Genomic DNA, 8,408 nt, shown 5'->3' on the forward strand with positions numbered 1-8,408 from the left:
TTCTTGGTGGATTTTATGGGTAATTATAGTTTTAGATGTTTTTTCTAGCATTGGGTAGTTTTTGAAAAATTACGGATAGATTATGGACGTGGCCCCCACTAGTGTGAAAAGTTCGGAAAAATTCGGCCAATAAGATTAAGTTCCGGATACTGAGTGAAATTTATCGGGTGTTAAGAGATAAGAAGAGGAGGTGATTTGATTGATGTGAGAGAGACTTAAAGGATAGAAATGCATTTAATAGAGTGCCAAGTGGCACTTTCTCATTGGTTGGACTTTTTGACTTTTTACCCTTAAGTTAAATATCTCAAAAATTGACTAAAAATCACCATTTTGCACTCCTTGGTGGCCGACTCTCTTAAGCTCAAGAAGGAAGAAGATTTCTCCAATTTTCAAGCTTCCATTTAACTCAATCTTCCAAACCAATTGCATCAACTAGTTTCTACTCCATAAAAGTCTTCCATTTGGTGCTAGTGAGTGTTTTGGTGAAGTTTTTTGGAGAAGCTAAGGTGTTCTACAACTCCCTCTCTCTTGTTTACTAGGTAAGTGGTGATTACACTTCCTCCTAGACTTAATGATGTTTAATTTGTGCCTAGTGGTGGCTAAAGTGTTGAAATTTGTGATTGATTTCTTGGTTTGAGATGAATTGGTGAAGTTTTTATTTTTTTGAGGAATTTTCTGGTTTAATGTGATCATGGTGTTGTGGTTATTTATGATGGTTGGTAATGAGGGGTTACAACTCTAGTAGGTGTGAATGATTGATAATTGCAACCAATTTTGGGTTTGGATTGAAATGTGAAAAGTTAGGGTTTCATAACCCCCTTTTCTGTCCGGTTTTGGATCATATGGTTAGAGGCCTAATTGGCCTTTTCTTAAAACATGACAGTTGTAGGTATTGATGTGTTTGAGGTTCCTGTAAAATTTCAGGGCAATTGGAGTAGTGTAGAATGAGATATGTCAATTTTACTGTTGCTGTTCTGGTTGATCAGAATGTACGAACTGCGCTTGTAATCGTCTGTTTTGACTGGAATTGGTTTGGATTTGGATGTTGGTGTCTTCTTATGAAATGTATCTTGATGTCTTACCTACCGCATGCCTTTGGAATCAATGTATTTGGACCTGTATAGACTGAGTTGTACTAATTACAGCATAGTGTGATTTGTGAACCTGCAATTACGGTTCTGGTTTGGTATTCTGAATTTTTGACTTAGTTGTGCTAGGATTTGGACTGAGTGGCCTTCTACATTGTTGTATCCCTGTCTTTTAGCTTCGAGATGGTGGGTCTTTTACCCTCATCCGATAAGCGTAGAGTATTTTGTGCCATTACCGCAAAAGGAAGACGAAAACTGTTTTTTTGTTGAGGTCAAGTTGTGCATTGCTGAAATTTCTGGTTTGCTATTATGCTTATATATGCATGTGAAACCCTATTGGGGTTGTGATTGGCATGGCTTTATGACTCGTTATCGAGTCTTATGGTATTTGTTTACATGTTCTAGGGCGTGACATTAGTGCACGACGTACTTTGGACGGCGGTGCATGAAACCTCACCTACGTGAGTGGTGAGTATACTACTCACTTGGATGTTTATAATGTGGCTTTGCTATATGTGATTGTGATGCCTTGAAGGCTTGTTTGGCTATTGGAAATGATTAGGGTGAGGGTGTACTTGACCGCCCTCATTCCTTTTATTCCTGTGAATGACTGTTTACCGTTTCACTGTATTATTGCACTTGCTATATGAGATATTGAATTCCATTCATGGGAAATTGTTTGGGTGTCGGTTGGACGAGTATCCAACGGCCCTACTGTACTACTGAGCTCGACCCCGTTGGTAGTCACTTGAATCGAGCCAGCGAGGTCTTGGTTGTGAAAATTGACTAGCCACGGGGACTGAAATGGGAATCTTGTGGTAATGAGACCTTTGGTTCCGGTGTACTCGAGTATCACCTAAAGTTACTGCTTGGAGTGCGGGCCCGGTTGGGGTATGTTGGGTGGAAGGAATGGAAGTGAAGTGAGGTCTACGGTTTGGTACTTTTAACATTGACGGAGGGTCAATGAGGTTGGATCAAGAATGCAAGCGTGGAAATGGGCTCTTGAGAGCCGTCCGTATCCTTTTACCGATTTGTTTTGATTTGTATACTTGAAATGAACGGTTATGCTTAAGTGATTTGTTGCTTCTGTGGTAGTAACTCACTGAGCTTTAGCTCACTCCGTTCCATTTGTTTTCCTTACAGGAAAATGATCATTTTGGAAGATCATACTTGTTGGTTGCCAAATTGAGCCATGTATATGTCTATTTTGAATAGCTCTTTGCATGAAACCCTAATGTGTATTGGGTTCATCTTTTGATTGGCAAACCGAATATGTGTATCTATGATGAATAGCTTTTGACATGCCAATGTGGTTGTAAATATTGAATTTCAATGTATTTATGTCTGGTTGATGTTTGGTTGACTTTCGGATCGATTCGGCTTGTCCGAGCGCGCTTTTACTTTCCCGAAACGTTTTAGATCGCGTGTATCTGCCCGTAGTCCTGGCGAGAGCTGGGCAGGCAGTCCGCTAACCCCTTTGGTTCGCCTTAGGGGAAGGTGGGGCTGTCACACAGTATACCAAAGCCGGATCGGACCTCCCGGCCTCTCCTGGTAATCAATGACTCGTGGCCGCCTCTGAGGTGGCTCACCTCCGCTCTCTCCGCTTGCTCCAGCCATGGCCTACAAGAATAGCATAAAGGGTTCATATCTTAGACAACGTAAGCATAATCACACGTAACGGTACCTTAACACTTCCCTCACAGGTCCTAAGGAACAAAATTCAAACCTGCCTAGAGCATTTCTAACCTAGGCTCTGATACCACCTGTGACAGCCCCACCTTCCCCTAAGGCGTACCAAAGGGGTTAGCGGACTGCCTGCCCAGCTCTCGCCAGGACTACTATGACGGTTATAAACAATCTAGAACGTTCCGAAAGGGTAATAGCGCGCTCAAACGATTCAAAATTCGCGAAATGAAAAACGGAAAAATGGAGCCGCACAGGAACAGTGCCCGAAACCCAATCAATCACCATCAAATCATATAAACCTTGGAATTTGACATTTACAAACCAAAATAACACATGAACATTGCCAACCACGTTTATACACATACGGTTTCAAATTTACAACCCAGAAGGAAAGGTTAAGTCAAAATACACTTAAGGTTTTTCAACCATCGAGGAGCTAGACAAAATAATATTAAACTAGCTCAACTCGGCTTCAAAATCACAGTTCCCCAAAAGGTATTCATATCCCTGTAAGAAAAACAAAGGCAATGGAGTGAGCTTTCGCCCAATGAGGTACCATCACTCAAGTAACAAAGTTCATATAAGCACAAAGGTACTCAATCCAAATAAATTCAATGAGTGAGTCAACGAGCACCCCATTTCAATAAAGATATGTAAAAGGATACGATCGGCTCTCAAGAGCTCTTTTCCTCGCTTGCCGTACTTGATCTTGCCCCGTTGACCCTCCGTCAACGCTTAAGGAGGAACCAAATACCGTAGACTCCACTTTCCCCAATTTCCTTCCACCTCACATACCTCTACCGGGCCCGAACTCCAACCAGTTCAAGATGATAATACTCGAGTATACCGGAATCAAGAGTCTCATACCTAATGATTCCATAGAAACAGTCCCCATGGCTTGTCAATCTCCCCGACCAAGCCCTTGCTGGCTCGAGTCAATCGACCGCCGATGGGGTTGAGCTCAGAGTCAACAGTAAGAGTCGTTGGATACACGTCCAAACGACACCAGTTCAAGTATATTCAAGAGACATTCAATCGATACAGTAAACAGTTACATAAATCATAGAGTGTGAGAGTGATAAAGTACACCCTCGACTCAATCAATCTCAACAGTACACACAAACGTTCACATCATAGATTTCAAGTATAATAAAGCCATAAAGTAACAATCATGTGAGTAGTACACTCACCAATCAAGCAAAGGAAGATTTCACAAATTTCAGTCCAACGAGCGCCTTGGGTCACCGGCACGTCCTAAATCATTCAAGGAAACACAATGAGACTCAAATACGAGTCATAAACCCAAACCACATATCACTAATGTAAAGCCATAAGACTTGAAAGTAATATAAGAAACACTTGGGCTAAGGGTTTAGACAACCCTAAGGTCCCTCATTAACCCTAAGGTCCCTTAATAACCCTTAAAGCAACCCAATTCCAAGAAAGCATAGGGACCTAAAATTTGGACAGCATTTCCCCTTAAAATTTCAGATTTCCAACCTACAATCAATCACTTATATTACTCCAACACAACCACAATTACAATTGCAAGTCATAGGCCATTCAATACCCCTTATTAGGGTTACAATACCCTTCAAACAAAGCCAATTCAAGAGTCCCACAATGACCCTAGAAAAGCCCCAATTCCAAACCCTAAATCTGAAATTTTCCGTACAAAGCGGAAATTTTCCGTAAATAGCTACAATTAACACTCCATAAGTTCATTCTAAACCATACCAAGCCATCATCCATGGCCAACCAACATTAAACATATAAAAATAGAAAAATTATGAATAAAAATAAAAATTCATCAATCTCTACCAAAAGTCATGAAATCTTCTACAAAATCACTTCTTTAACTAGCACAAGTCACTAATTGAATATTATCAAGAACAAAAGAAAGATTCCTTAGCTACTCACCTTGTAAATTCAAGAAAAGAAACAACTTAGCACCTCCTCTTTCCAACTCACTCCACCAACTTCTTCAATATTACTTAACAGGGGATTTTTACGGAGAAATTTGGAGTTTTACCGGTTAGATTGCAAGATTGGAGCAAGATTGTGAAGAAGAAAGTTAAAGGTTGCTCTCTTATTCTCTCTTGAAGAGCTCGGCCAAGAAGGAAAGAAATGGAATGAATTTTGGGTCAATTTTGGTTTTTTGTAAAGTTGGTGAATAATGGTCAAAATCCAAGATGGTATCACAAGGTGACACTTGTCACCTTTTTGGTTCAAAGCTATCCTTTTGTCTCTCTAATGTTAATCCATCTAGGTAACCTCCAATTGTCTCTTAACACTTAGAAAATTAATCCCAGTATATCAAACTTAACCTAATTGGCCGAATTTTACCGCACTTTCCGCACTTGCGGGCCCCACATCCGGTATACACTCTTAATTTCTCGAAAACTAACCGATACTAGAAAAAGAATTTAAAAACCACATTGACTCACAAAAATTATCTAGAAAATTTTCCTAACAAAGAAAATATAGAATTAGTCTGCAATTAAATAAAATAAAACCTAGAAAATAAGAAATTACGGGTTCTCACAGTACAATGGTCCTAAAATAGGTAATTTTATGTTTAAGTACCCAAGTGATAGTTAGTAATACTATCATTATAAGAATTTTTTGAAAGTTTCACTTTATCGCGCTTAAATAGGAAGTACGCGTTTTACGCGCGCGATTTAATTGAGGGACTTTAGACCCCTATTTTGGGACAATTAAGATTGAATAATATTAATATGAATAGAAGTGCATTGGAGGTTTAGTGCACTAGTGAAATAAACTCGAGAGGAATCGAGCACGAAACGCGCGCGTACGCGCACTGTTCCTAGTTGACTTTTGAAACAACTTTTGGCCAAATTCTAAAGCTTCTCACGGAAGCTTACCATCAGCACATCTCTTCTTTTCTTCCCTCCAAAACAGCTGGCCTCAAGAACAAAAAGGAACCAAGAAACTCCATTTTCTTCATCAAATCTTGCTTCATTTCTTACACAAATCAACTCAAATTCACACCACACTTAGCTAATCACTTGGAGACCACATTAAGCTACAAAAGGGGGCTGCTTTCCACGGTTTTCTTGGGCTAAGGAGGGGCTGAAAATTTCTGTTTTGCTCATCAAGTGAGGTAATGAACGATCAAACCTTGAAAACTTGATTTATGGAAGTTCTAGTGCACATCTAAGCTCTTGCATGCATGTAAGTAGCTTGTTTATGTTGGAAAAATTGTTGTGTGGGCTCTATGAACTCCCACTATGGTTGGATGGACTGATTTGTTATGTTTTGATGATATTAATGTTGGTTTAGTGCTTAAATTAGTGGAAATGAGTGATATTTTGGATAGAAACTCAAAGGGAAGTGAAGGTCAAAATTTTCCAATTCTGCCCCTATGTTGTCCGTGACCCTTAGGATAATTTCTAGTGATTCTAATGACTTTTTTATGATGTATACATGTTATATGAATGGTGTAGAAAGTTACATTGAAAAATAACATGATTTGGTTGGTCAATTGTAGTGATTTCAAAGGTTTAGCAAAACTGGAAAATTTTCCCGAATTTCCCAGGCAGTCTTTTTCTTTCGGCCATAACTTTTTACTCCGATGTCAAAATCGAGTGCCATTTGCGGCACTGGAAACTAAACATTTCTAGCTTTCCAACGGTATAAAATGTACATCTTGATTCCACATGAGAAGCCTGTGCCAATCATTTAAACATGACTGTCCTGTTTCTCATTTACACTGGAACCCTGTTTTGAACAGCGAGTTGATACTCAAAAATGAGCTAGTAGTGGACAGATTTTGGAAATAATTTCTTCTATGAAATTGTAGCCTTAAGAGTATAGTTTTCAACTCTGCCAACCACACTCAATTCCAAGTTGAATTGAGTAAATTATGACCAGATTTCGAAACCGACTCTGTAGGCGAAAACCCTCATTTTGGACAGATTGTAACCAATATTGATTTGGGCCTTGCTATTTGAAAGTTTTGGTGTAAATCACCTACCAAACACATCTTGGATGATTATTAGACCTTGTCTACACCAATGAACCATGTTTGAGGAATTTTCCTTGGCCAAATGCTTGAAAACGGAAAAACGGAAGTCCAATGCAGATTTGCCTTGGAACTCCTTGGAACTTTAGTGGTTTCGTTAACCATCTTCCCGTACATATTTTTCTACGAAATTTTACAGAGAAATAGTCCTTATATGGTAGCATTATAGTGCTAATTTTGGCTCCATTCTGAGTCCGTTTCGCTGCTCAACTAAACTTCCAAAGTTCATGAGTTGACTTTGGAAAACCCTTGATTAACAAGGAAATTTTAGTAACTTTGAGCTACCATATCTTGGTGCTCAAAACTCCGAATCTTGATCCGCTTGTTGTGTCTTAAACCTAGCTTGTAACTGAAATTGAGTTACAAATTTTAGAGGTTAGTTCAAATCAAGTGAATTTTACCAAATTTTCAAAGTTGGCCAAAAACCAACCTAAACCTGTCTTGAAGTGCCTCAAAACAGCAACTTTGAGCCAATTTTTGAATACCTTCCGTTCGTAATCATGGAAAATTATATTCTAAGAACTTTTAGTACTTTCTAAGAGGTTTCCAACAGTACCAAGTTTTCCAATTTTGGACTTGTAAAGAGCGAGATACGATTTTTCAAAAATCTCGTATCAAAACTGAAATTTCCGAATCTCAAGGAAATGGAGTTTTTCGAATTCTCCCTATTCCTTCGATATTACTTGAACGTTTTATACTTGATTTCGAAGATGAAAACTCAATTTCTCTTGTACCTTAAAACTCCATTTTTGAGGCTTAATTCGCGAGTAATTTAGGCTCATTTTAGGAAACTTTTCTAGGATTGTACGAGCGTGCAATCTTCCTTGATAATTGGGGTTTATAAGTGATTGTTCACTATTAATTACTCAGGCTCGCACTAGGACCTTCAAGAGGATCCTACGGTGGACGCTTGAACTTCAAGTAACTTTTCTCCTTGGTTGACTTGGTGAGTGTCAAGTGTATGATTACTTGAACTCCTGTGAACTTGATACATGTTTACCTGGTATCAATGATTTAAGATTTTGAAAATGGAGTCGAGTGTGTACTTTATCGCACCCCTTCCCATTCGAAACAAATAATTCGTGAATGACTTGCTTGACAAGAAATGAATGACTTGCTAGACATGATATGAATGCTTGAATGTATCAAATGCTTGATTGACATGAAATAGTATGCTATGGCTGCATACGTCGCTGGAGTGAATCTCCTCGACACACACATGTACATGGGGGACGCCCAAAACTCATCGGCCGACCTTGGACTCGAGCCGGCATGGGCTTGGTCGGGAACCTTGGCGAGCCATGAGAATCACATGATAAGCTTGATCTATTGGAGAGATCTTGCTTGGCATACTCGTTGAGTATCGCCTTATAAATGACTTGCAGGCCCGGTGCGGTGTATAGTGGACGGATAGAAGTAAGTAGTCATCTACGGATTGTAAATACCAACCCGGTTGACGGAGTGTCATCGCGGGAAGGTATACGAATGACCTTGGTAAAGCAAGTGGAACTTAGCTCCTGAGAGCTATCATATCCTTGAATTGTTTCTGGTTACATTTTATTGAAATTGTTAATTATTCACACTTTATC

This window comes from Coffea eugenioides, chromosome 3, assembly GCF_003713205.1.
Source record: "Coffea eugenioides isolate CCC68of chromosome 3, Ceug_1.0, whole genome shotgun sequence".
Lineage (NCBI taxonomy): Eukaryota > Viridiplantae > Streptophyta > Magnoliopsida > Gentianales > Rubiaceae > Coffea > Coffea eugenioides.